We start from the raw sequence: 13,034 nt of genomic DNA, 5'->3' as shown, positions 1-13,034 counted from the left end.
CTTAACTTCACATGTGTTAGGGACCCAGATTCTATTAAAACGAGTCTTTAGACCGTGACTGCCTATCTCAAGGTCTTTTACTTGGCCGATAATTCTTTCCTTTTTCCAGTTTTCCGCCTTTACAGCCACATCCTGTGCTTCTCGAATTCGTTCTAGTAGGCTTGATGTCACAACGAGTTGCATTGATCTTACTCGTATCGGGGTATAATCTGTTTTGCGACTCAGCGCATCGGCCACTACATTAGCCTTACCGGGGTGGTAATGTATTTCGCAATCGAAGTCTTTGACTGTTTCCAACCACCGCCTTTGCCGCATGTTTAATTCCTTCTGATCGAAGAAATATTTCAAGCTTTTGTGGTCGGTAAAGATTGTAAATTTTACCCCGTACAAGTAATGCCTCCATATCTTTAAGGCAAACACTACCGCCGCTAATTCCAAGTCGTGAACCGGATATTTATTTTCATGAATCTTCAATTGCCTCGAGGCATAGGCGATGACCTTACCTCTTTGCATTAAAACACACCCGAGCCCCAATTTAGAAGCATCCGAGTATACCACCATGTCATCGTCAGTCCCTTCTGGTAATGTTAATACCGGAGCGTGGGTTAACCTTTCTTTGAGTGTTTGGAAGGCTTCCTCTTGCTTATCTCCCCACACGAACTTTTCCTCCTTACGAGTTAATTTGGTCAATGGTAAGGCAATTTTGGAGAAATCCTGTATGAATCTCCGATAATATCCCGCAAGCCCTAAAAAGCTTCGGATTTCCGAGGGATTTCTTGGAGGGCTCCATTTCGACACAGCTTCTATCTTTGACGGATCTACTAGTACTCCATCAGCACTAATGAGATGTCCAAGAAACTGTACCTCTCGTAGCCAGAAGGCACACTTTGTGAATTTTGCATACAACTTTTCTCGTCTGAGTGTGTCTAATACTTCCCGCAAATGACACACGTGCTCAGCTTCATTCTTTGAATATACCAAAATGTCGTCGATAAATACAATTACCGACTTATCTAGCATGGGTTTGCAAACCCGGTTCATGAGGTCCATGAAAGTCGCGGGTGCATTCGTCAATCCGAAGGGCATTACAAGGAACTCATAATGCCCGTACCGTGTACGAAAAGCCGTCTTTGGTACGTCTTCCTCCTTGACTTTCAATTGATGATAACCGGATCGGAGATCAATTTTGGAGAACCAACTTGCTCCTTGTAGTTGGTCAAACAAATCATCAATTCTTGGGAGTGGGTATCGATTCTTCACCGTGAGTTTGTTTAACTCTCGGTAATCGATACACATGCGCATACTGCCATCCTTCTTTTTCACGAATAAGACTGGTGCGCCCCACGGAGACACACTCGGTCGGATAAACCCCTTGTCGAGAAATTCCTGAATTTGAGACATCAATTCTTGTAACTCCGACGGTGCAAGTCGGTATGGCGCCTTGGCCACGGGTTTCGCACCCGGAATCAACTCGATTCCGAACTCTACCTCCCGTTCTGGCGGTATCCCCGGTAGTTCTTCTGGGAACACGTCTTCATAATCTCGCACGACTGGTACATCCCCAATCTTGAGGAGTTCTTTTTCCGTTTCGCTTGCATATACCATAAAGGCCTTGCATCCATGTTTCATGAGTTTATGTGCTTCTAGCATTGTGCATATCACTGGGTTACCTCCCTTTTCTCCATATATCGTAACTTGTTTTCCGCTAGGAGACGTTAGTTTTATTTCCTTTCGGAAACAAACCACCTTCGCGTGGTAACGGGATAGCCAATCCATTCCCACTACCACTTGAAATTCTCCCATCGACATCGGGATCAAGTCTATTGCGTATTCCTCGTCATCAATGTTCATTGTACAGTTTTTACATACATTGCAAACAATAAAGCTTTTGTTATTACCTATCTCTACTTCTAAAGGCATAGGTAATTTTGTTAGAACAAATGAAGGGTGCCGAATAAACCCATATGAAACAAAGGATTTATTCGCACCAGTATCAAATAACACACGTGCGGGAATTGAATTTACAGTGAATATACCTGAGACCACGTCAGGTTCGACCTTTGCTTCAGCAGCGGTCAATTGGAAAGATCTTGCTTTGGCTTTTGAGGCTTCACCTTTCGAGTCTTGCCCTTCTTTCTTTCCCACCAGTTCTGGGCACTCCGATCTTTTGTGACCCGTTCGGTAACAGTTGTAACAAACGGTCACTTTCTCCGGGCACGATATAGCCATATGTCCCGTTTTTCGACATATGGGACAGGGCTTATCTTTGAAGCGACATTCGCCCTTATGATTCTTGCCACAGATTTTGCAACTGGGTGTGCTACCCTTTGTATCTGATTTCTTCGTTGTTTCATTCGTTTTTGCTTTCTTGGTAGGGCTTGGATTTACGTCTTGTGCCCTTCGTTCACCCCGCTCAATACTCTTTTTCAGCTCGATCTCCCTTTCCCGAGCGGCATTGACAATCTCGGTAAGGGTCTCGTACTTTGAAGGGGTTATGAACTCCCTATATTCCGCGCTTAGCATGTTATGGTAGTAATAGACCTTTTGCTCTTCATTTGTTATCAAATCATCACAGAACTTCATCTTGTCCATAAACATCCCCGTGATCTTGTCTATGGATTCACCTTTATGTCTGAGTTGCATGAACTCTTCCTTGATCTTGTTTATAACCGCTTTGGGACTATGGTGTTTAAGAAACGGCATCTTAAACTCCTCCCATGTCATGGCCTTAGCCGCTTCGCTTCCAATCTCCTTCTTTTTATTATCCCACCAGTCTTTCGCTTGACCTCTTAATTGACCCGTACCATAAGCTACGTAGTCATTCTCATCACAATGAGTTCTCTCGAATACTCCCTCGATATCTCCTATCCATCGTTGGCACACAATGGGATCAACCTCCCCATTATATATAGGTGGTTTACAAGCCATAAACTCCTTGTATGAACAAGGCTTTTCGGTTGAGCGCAAAGTTATCCGAGGACATTACCATGTTGGTAAATGTCCCAAGGTTCTTAGAAACCAAGTTTGGGGGTTTACGAGTCAAGATAAGTTGCCGAAACCTTGTTTGCGAAGTCAGGGACCAAAACTGTCAACATAAAACAAAGTTTGACAGCTGCAGAAGCCAGGCGGCCCGCCTGGGCTGCCTAATGCGGGCCGCGACCCAAGCCCAGTAACAGCAAATTCACGAATTCATGTATTTGGGTCCGAATTTTGGGTGCATTACAGCTATTTCCACCCCCCTTTCTCACCAATAAAATGCCATGCAATAAGGGACACTTGTGATACTCTTACAACAGCTGAAAACACCTTAAATCAGATCATTTGTTTACTTCTTGAGGCACTAGTTTAGTAACAAGAACACCCACAAGCTTCAAGCACACTCAAAGCAACTTCTGGAGCAAATCTGAACGACAAGGCCACTTCCTAGTGTTAACTAAGCTTCATTAGGACCTTTGTAAGCTTCTATATCAGTCTCAAATTCGTTCTTGCTTTGATTATTAGTAAAAGTCAAAACCGTTGTTCTTGTAGTTTGACTTTTCGATTAAACGAGTTTAGCTCTGTCATTTCTCAAATTGAAACCACTGATATGTTGGTATTTATGTGGGAAACAAACCCTAAAAAGGGTATTCTCTGATTCCCACTTTATGCATGCTAATTGTCGAGTCAAACTTGTTTCTAAAAAGTCAACAGAAGTTGTTTTCGCAAAAATAAGCTTGAATGGTAATGTAGATGACATGAAATCCGTTTGATCATCAAAAATAACTTATAATGGATATAAGAATGTGTTTATCATCATCAACTCGACAATCTTTAGTATAAATACGAATCGGAGCCGAAAGTCTTGTAAAACGACTTTTTTCGTAGACTATCGATTCGGATTCGTACATGCATGTTTGAGATCTGTATTAGAGAGTATTTTTGACCATTTTTTATTTTGGTAAAACTCTCTGGAATTTTATTGCTTGAGTCTATGTTTAGCCGATTCATTTGCATGTTTCCGATTTATGCTTAAAGTTGACTATTTTGCCCTTTTTGATATAAAACGTGATTTTTGGAAAAGTGAAAGAGTAGAAATCTTATTTTTAATATATAAACTTGCACCGAAAATTTGAGGTCAGTTAGTGGTCCAGATTTTGAGTTATGGCCGATATCGTAAAACTATATCATAAAGTTACATAAACGGCGCATTTCGCGTATAACCTATTTCAGGCCACGTTTTGATACAAAACTTTTTACCCACTGATGTTGTATAATATTTTGGGATTTTTGATGATTTTTATTTAATTTTTGGCTGATCGTATCTTAGATCGCTTAGTCGATTCGGTTAATGCCGGTTTTGACCGTTTAAGCCATAAAATGAGTTTTATACATCCTTTTGACCCGAAACCTTTTTCTACTAATTTTATATGTTAAATGAATTATTTTGAGCATTCTGGAAATATAAAAATCTCAGCTTTCTTTTAAAAACCCGGAAACGGCTCTAAATCGCATCTTTAGCGTTTTTAACGCATAGTAAGCGTTATACCCGTTTTAAACATATAAGACTCATACCTACTGATGTAATTAGTGTATTTTCATATAATAACAGTAAGTATAAATGTTTGAACTCAGATTTCCAGTTTTGGCAGTTTTAGCCCTTGTGAAATTACTAAAATACCCCTACAGTGCATAGTTTGATTTTAAATGTTAAGTTTGGTATATGGGTCATACCCTACTGTTATAATATGTTAAATAAAGTATATTTGCTGTATAAACCAGACCCAAAACTCAGATTTCTAATTTGACTCTTTTATAATCTTTTGAATGACCAAAATGCCCTTATAAGGCATAAATTAAGTTTTAAATTATTCCGGGCAACATAGAACCTAACTTACTGATATTATATCATATTTAAAGCATATTATCTCAGGGAACTTGCATTTGACTCTTTTGGCTACCCGTAACGCCCTTTTTGCGTTCGGTTCGGTTTACGTAACTAGTTTGCGTAAATTGACCGAAACGGGTCAAACGTTATCGTTTTTATCTCAAAATCCAGAATGTATTTAGTATACCCATATTATACAAGTATTCAAACTTGTCGGGTCTAAATCACATTCTATCCGGTCTTTCGCTTAATCGTGCGCTTGTACCATATCGTCCTTAAAACTAACCGGTCAAAGCTTAGGCTTAAATAAAAGACCCGTTAGGAATCTAATAGGTTATTATAAACCTTTGTTCCAGATTAGGAGGCCCAGTAAAAGCTACCTACACTTACCGTTGTGATTCATACTTGCTCAGGTAAATACATTTTGACTTATTTTCCCTATACGGGCTTGGGGTACGGTATTTAAAATACCGCTTGATCGGGCGCACAAGTCCTGCACCTTATGGGTGTACAGTCTTGAATAGCTTGTGCGACTCGTTTAAACAGTCTTGTCTTACTTTAGGCTTTGGGGGGTTATTGACCGTGTCCCGGATATCCTTGGCATTATCTTACGAGATGGCCACGACCAGAGCACGGGGTGTAGGCGTACACCCGGCGTGTATAACTCTTTAATGTGGTGTGTTATTTAACCTTTAGCCCGGACAGCAGATCCTGGGCCACCATAAGTACGGGTACATGTAAATCGTTCACAAGTTTATATTGCATAAATATCCCAAGTTAATAAAAATATTTATGCCTTGTGCATTTAAATCAATTTTCAATCATTTTCAAAATGAGTCAGTCGATTTGTATTTACCAGTGTAAACTGACGTATTTTTTTCCAAAAGGTTAAGTGCAGGTACTATACGAAATAGGCTGGCTGTTTCCTAAGAGCGTCCATTATAGTCTCGCAAGCTCGGACGACAAATAACTGTTGAACAATTTATTCTTATTTTTATTTGATCCGCCTGTGGATCCGTTTCAACTACTGTGATATTTATTATTGCAATTTATTTAAAAGTTGAAATGTATCTATTCTGCTTCCGCTGTGCATTATTATATTGTGTTGTTTGTCTATGACGATGCCAACTACGTCACTGTACCCCACACCGGGCCCACCGGTGACACGTGGAGGTCGGGGTGTGACACTAACCGTTTGACCCGTTAGTGAAATTACTTATATAACAAGTTAGTAAGTGATTTTAAACACTTTAAGTATGTCACATAAAGTGCTATTTGTTCCCAACAATCATACTATAACACCCAGTTTAAAGTACTAGATTTAATGACATGGAACCTTACACTTGATGCCAAAAATTTAGAGTTTACAAAATCTTTTAATATTCTAGACCATAATTAGACACAACATACATGTATTGTTCTTACAAAATCATAATCAAACGATAACTACAATTGTTTACATAGTTTTTAAAACAAAAGATCATGTGCGGAAGCGTTTGTTAAAGTTGGTTCGAATTCATATGCTTGATCATCACCCTTCAGCTAGGAAACCTGAAAAACTGAACATTTTAACCCAATGTTAGCATTATGGTCCTTGACCAAGAAAATAAATGAAAAGGTGTGTTAAAACCACCAAGAGAAATCAAGAATTATGAAATTACAAGCATGTAGGAAGAAACGGGAGGTTAAACGGGTAAACGGTTTAAAAGTTTCGCAAGTTTTAGCGTTTCAGACAACAAATATGATTCAGCAGCAATTTAACATTTTTAGGGGCCGTCGCCGACGCCCCTATGGCCGTCGCCGACGCCCCTTGCATTTACCCGTTTTGCCCGACGCCTTATCTTACTGCCTACGCGAAGCTGGCCGACGCACAGTGGTGCACGGTCGTGCACCTAATCGCACGGTCGTGCGTTTCCGAGCAAACCAGTGCACTGGCTGGTGCACTGCCAGTGCCCCCACGTCGTAGGGACTGCACGGTCGTGCCGTTGGATGCATGACCGTGCATCAGCTGCCAGTTAAGGATTTCATGTTTTTCAACTATACGACCTAAACATGCTTACCAAATTCGGATCCTTAACTCCTGTATGAAGAGTTTAATCTTCGCAACAAGTTTAGCGCAACCAACTTGCAACTCATACATTAATTATAACCGTGCTTCATATAATGATATCTAACTTCATGCTAGACACCAAAACTTGTTTTGGCCCGTTTGGGTACTAAATAAGGCACCTTACGGACGCCCAACTACCATGATTATTACTTGTTTAAATCTTGGCCGAGTTCATAATATAGGGGTAACTCTCGGGCATCGTGTTTGAATAATGAGATAAACTTAATAACAAGTGTAATGTAATGAAACGATAAATTTCATACCTTGCGCGCCTTTTCCCCGTGAACTCCCTCCGGCTTGTCCGCTTGATGATCCGGACTCTTTGCCTAATAAATTCAGTTTTTAACTTGTTTAGAATTCTTTTCTTGACCATATTCACATCATTTATGAAACATGATCAAATTCTGCGTTTTTATCAAATTTAACATAAAAATCATCACTTAGGCATTTCATCAAACACCTAACGGGTCAGATTTTTTTACCTAGTCGTTACTTAGTTCATGGCTTGTTATTTACATCTAAATTCACTTCAATTAAGCAAGTCTTACATCCTTAACATTTAAATAGCTGAATTTCATCATACAATTCAGCTTTTCATTAGATTAAAAATCACAATCCTAGTGTTTGTCTAGCTTTACAACATCATAATTCACCTACAATGGTGATTGTAATTTCTTCAAGTGTCATGCTATAATTTTCACTAATAATCATCTAGGGTTCAATCCTAAACATCATATTACTTCAAGACTTGTTCATGCATAGCAAATTTGGGCTAAATTTCAGTTTTTTTTTTCACCATTACCCTAGTATTCATGGTGAACCAAAACATCAAAATTTTACATACCTTTTGATCCTTGTGACGAGGTGATCACTAATTCGTGTTTAGAATTCGATTTGGAACTGAATTGGGGCTTCAATTTGCAGATTTCTAGCAAGAAGTTAGGGCTTGGAGAAAGCCCTGGTCGCCCCTTTCCTCTTGATCGACCAGACACACCCACAAATGGTGTGTTTGGTGAATTTTGTTACTATTAGGCCCTAACTCTCATTCTTTGGCAATTTCAGTCCCTCACTTATCATTTCTTTTTAAATACTAGAGTTTTAACCAAGTGTAGGTTATTTTCAAGACTTGTAATTTTAACTAGGTTAAAATTTCTACATGGTTATTTCTTGTTTATGAAATCCTTAAATTTCTTATATAAAGATTTATATTTTCGGTGTGTTACAAGTCCACCCCCCTTAAAAAGGGTTTCGTCCTCGAAACCGAATTACGTACCAAATAATGTAGGGTGGAGACGTCGCATCTCCTCTTCAGACTCCCACGTAGTGTCTGATCCTTTTCTGTGCTCCCATTTGACCTTGACTTGATTTATCACCTTGTTCCTCAAGCTTTTCTCTTTACGATCTAAAATCGCAATTGGTTTTACTGCATAATTGAGGTTGTTATCCACCTCGATATCATCGTAGTGGACATGAGCAGTTTCGTCGGCCAAACATTTTCGGAGATGTGACACGTGGAATGTGCTATGTATCCCACTCAGCTCTTCGGGTAATTCAAGTCAATAAGCTACCTTACCAACCCGTTCGGTGATTCTAAATGGCCCAATAAATCTTGGGCTTAGTTTTCCCCTTTTTCTGAATCTAATAATGCCCTTCCATGGGGAAACTTTTAGCATTACCATGTCGCCAACCTGAAATTCTATTGGCCTATTTCTTTTATCTGCGTATGCCTTTTGCCGGTCTTGAGCCGCTTTCAAGTGTGCCCGAACTATGTCGATTTTCGCATTTGTAGCTCGGATTATATCAGTTGGTGCTAGCCCTCGCGGACCCACTTCTCCCCAGCATACCGGAGTCCGACACTTTCTGCCATATAATAGCTCATACGGGGCCATTTTAATGCTCGCGTGATAGCTATTGTTATATGCGAATTCGACCAAGGGTAAATGGAGATCCCAACTACCTCCAAAGTCAATAATGCAAGCCCGCAGCATATCTCCCAACGTTTGTATTGTTCTCTCGCTCTGCCCATCCGTTTGTGGATGGTAAGCAGTGCTAAGGAACAATTTAGTTCCCATTTGTTCTTGGAATTCACGCCAGAATTTCGAAGTAAACCGAGTGTCTCTGTCTGACACAATGGATATCGGTACCCCATGCCTTGCTATGATTTCGTTGGTGTATACTTCCGACATTTTCTCCGATGTATAAGTCTCACGAATCGGGATGAAGTGAGCACTTTTAGTTAACCTATCCACGACTACCCATATAGCATCAAAGCCACGGCTTGTTTTAGGCAGTTTGGTCAATAGGTCCATCGTGATTTGCTCCCATTTCCAAACCGGGATTTCTAACGGTTGAAGTTTACCATATGGCTTTTGGTGTTCCGCCTTGACTTGTAGGCACGTCAAACACTTTTCCACGTATTTCACGGTGTCACGCTTCATTCCGGGCCACCAATAGTTTTGCTTCAAGTCGTTATACATCTTGGTCGCTCCCGGATGAATGGAATAGCGGGACTTATGAGCTTCATCAAGCAGAAGCTTCTTAACTTCACATGTGTTAGGGACCCAGATTCTATTAAAACGAGTCTTTAGACCGTGACTGCCTATCTCAAGGTCTTTTACTTGGCCGATAATTCTTTCCTTTTTCCAGTTTTCCGCCTTTACAGCCTCATCCTGTGCTTCTCGAATTCGTTCTAGTAGGCTTGATGTCACAACGAGTTGCATTGATCTTACTCGTATCGGGGTATAATCTGTTTTGCGACTCAGCGCATCGGCCACTACATTAGCCTTACCGGGGTGGTAATGTATTTCGCAATCGAAGTCTTTGACTGTTTCCAACCACCGCCTTTGCCGCATGTTTAATTCCTTCTGATCGAAGAAATATTTCAAGCTTTTGTGGTCGGTAAAGATTGTAAATTTTACCCCGTACAAGTAATGCCTCCATATCTTTAAGGCAAACACTACCGCCGCTAATTCCAAGTCGTGAACCGGATATTTATTTTCATGAATCTTCAATTGCCTCGAGGCATAGGCGATGACCTTACCTCTTTGCATTAAAACACACCCGAGCCCCAATTTAGAAGCATCCGAGTATACCACCATGTCATCAGTCCCTTCTGGTAATGTTAACACCGGAGCGTGGGTTAACCTTTCTTTGAGCGTTTGGAAGGCTTCCTCTTGCTTATCTCCCCACACGAACTTTTCCTCCTTACGAGTTAATTTGGTCAATGGTAAGGCAATTTTGGAGAAATCCTGTATGAATCTCCGATAATATCCCGCAAGCCCTAAAAAGCTTCGGATTTCCGAGGGATTTCTTGGAGGGCTCCATTTCGACACAGCTTCTATCTTTGACGGATCTACTAGTACTCCATCAGCACTAATGAGATGTCCAAGAAACTGTACCTCTCGTAGCCAGAAGGCACACTTTGTGAATTTTGCATACAACTTTTCTCGTCTGAGTGTGTCTAATACTTCCCGCAAATGACACACGTGCTCAGCTTCATTCTTTGAATATACCAAAATGTCGTCGATAAATACAATTACCGACTTATCTAGCATGGGTTTGCAAACCCGGTTCATGAGGTCCATGAAAGCCGCGGGTGCATTCGTCAATCCGAAGGGCATTACAAGGAACTCATAATGCCCGTACCGTGTACGAAAAGCCGTCTTTGGTACGTCTTCCTCCTTGACTTTCAATTGATGATAACCGGATCGGAGATCAATTTTGGAGAACCAACTTGCTCCTTGTAGTTGGTCAAACAAATCATCAATTCTTGGGAGTGGGTATCGATTCTTCACCGTGAGTTTGTTTAACTCTCGGTAATCGATACACATGCGCATACTGCCATCCTTCTTTTTCACGAATAAGACTGGTGCGCCCCACGGAGACACACTCGGTCGGATAAACCCCTTGTCGAGAAATTCCTGAATTTGAGACATCAATTCTTGTAACTCCGACGGTGCAAGTCGGTATGGCGCCTTGGCCACGGGTTTCGCACCCGGAATCAACTCGATTCCGAACTCTACCTCCCGTTCTGGCGGTATCCCCGGTAGTTCTTCTGGGAACACGTCTTCATAATCTCGCACGACTGGTACATCCCCAATCTTGAGGAGTTCTTTTTCCGTTTCGCTTGCATATACCATAAAGGCCTTGCATCCATGTTTCATGAGTTTATGTGCTTCTAGCATTGTGCATATCACTGGGTTACCTCCCTTTTCTCCATATATCGTAACTTGTTTTCCGCTAGGAGACGTTAGTTTTATTTCCTTTCGGAAACAAACCACCTTCGCGTGGTAACGGGATAGCCAATCCATTCCCACTACCACTTGAAATTCTCCCATCGACATCGGGATCAAGTCTATTGCGTATTCCTCGTCATCAATGTTCATTGTACAGTTTTTACATACATTGCAAACAATAAAGCTTTTGTTATTACCTATCTCTACTTCTAAAGGCATAGGTAATTTTGTTAGAACAAATGAAGGGTGCCGAATAAACCCATATGAAACAAAGGATTTATTCGCACCAGTATCAAATAACACACGTGCGGGAATTGAATTTACAGTGAATATACCTGAGACCACGTCAGGTTCGACCTTTGCTTCAGCAGCGGTCAATTGGAAAGATCTTGCTTTGGCTTTTGAGGCTTCACCTTTCGAGTCTTGCCCTTCTTTCTTTCCCACCAGTTCTGGGCACTCCGATCTTTTGTGACCCGTTCGGTAACAGTTGTAACAAACGGTCACTTTCTCCGGGCACGATATAGCCATATGTCCCGTTTTTCGACATATGGGACAGGGCTTATCTTTGAAGCGACATTCGCCCTTATGATTCTTGCCACAGATTTTGCAACTGGGTGTGCTACCCTTTGTATCTGATTTCTTCGTTGTTTCATTCGTTTTTGCTTTCTTGGTAGGGCTTGGATTTACGTCTTGTGCCCTTCGTTCACCCCGCTCAATACTCTTTTTCAGCTCGATCTCCCTTTCCCGAGCGGCATTGACAATCTCGGTAAGGGTCTCGTACTTTGAAGGGGTTATGAACTCCCTATATTCCGCGCTTAGCATGTTATGGTAGTAATAGACCTTTTGCTCTTCATTTGTTATCAAATCATCACAGAACTTCATCTTGTCCATAAACATCCCCGTGATCTTGTCTATGGATTCACCTTTATGTCTGAGTTGCATGAACTCTTCCTTGATCTTGTTTATAACCGCTTTGGGACTATGGTGTTTAAGAAACGGCGTCTTAAACTCCTCCCATGTCATGGCCTTAGCCGCTTCGCTTCCAATCTCCTTCTTTTTATTATCCCACCAGTCTTTCGATTGACCTCTTAATTGACCCGTACCATAAGCTACGTAGTCATTCTCATCACAATGAGTTCTCTCGAATACTCCCTCGATATCTCCTATCCATCGTTGGCACACAATGGGATCAACCTCCCCATTATATATAGGTGGTTTACAAGCCATAAACTCCTTGTATGAACAAGGCTTTCGTCCTCCTGATTTTTCTTTTGCCACATTCGAATTATCCTCTAGCTTCTTGATTCTCTCTTCTACCACTGATAAAACCGTGTTTTGAATTTTATCAATGAAGTTTGACAAACTGTTTTCGATCGCCTTTCCAACTTCTTCGGCAATCACTTCTCTCATTTGCTCGGTGACTCTTGGCACCGCATCGTCACTACCTTTATCTGCCATCTCTATTTCTGAAATGTTTACATAAGTTGTTAAACATTCCATTTATAACACATGTTTTACTTGTTTGATTCAATCAAGTTCACAACTTGATTTAATCGCTCTTGCTTTGATTCGATCAAGTTCACAACTTGATTTCATCATTCTTGTTTCACGCCTTTCTTGTGTTTGAGTGTGTTTACACACTCTTGGTTCTATTGTTCTTGTTTCATGCTTTTCTTGTATTTGAGTGTGTTTACACACTCTTTTCATGCATATTTGTTCATGATTTATTTCTATATTCTCTAATTTCTACTTAAACGGTTAACTCTTACCGGATGCTTGATCAAGCTTGAACCGAACACTTATTGGCAACCTTGAGCTCTGATTA

At 40.9% G+C, this 13,034-nt stretch overlaps 2 long non-coding RNA genes across 3 annotated transcripts in view; both read right to left on the bottom strand.

The window, feature by feature from the left end:
- The window catches only part of LOC110917516, a 48,394-nt gene that overhangs the window by 31,925 nt on the left and 3,435 nt on the right, over positions 1-13,034 (bottom strand). The gene's annotated exons all lie outside the window — the stretch shown is intronic.
- LOC118488019 lies at positions 6,171-7,302 on the bottom strand. The gene is made up of 2 exons (XR_004883273.1): positions 7,238-7,302; positions 6,171-6,423 (listed from the first exon to the last, which is right to left on the bottom strand). It is a non-coding gene; the product is annotated as an uncharacterized LOC118488019 (long non-coding RNA).

Source organism: Helianthus annuus, chromosome 16 (genome assembly GCF_002127325.2).
Source record: "Helianthus annuus cultivar XRQ/B chromosome 16, HanXRQr2.0-SUNRISE, whole genome shotgun sequence".
In the NCBI taxonomy this organism is placed as follows: domain Eukaryota; kingdom Viridiplantae; phylum Streptophyta; class Magnoliopsida; order Asterales; family Asteraceae; genus Helianthus; species Helianthus annuus.
Note: the sequence above shows the minus strand (reverse complement) of the source record. Positions and strands in the feature narration are given on the sequence as shown.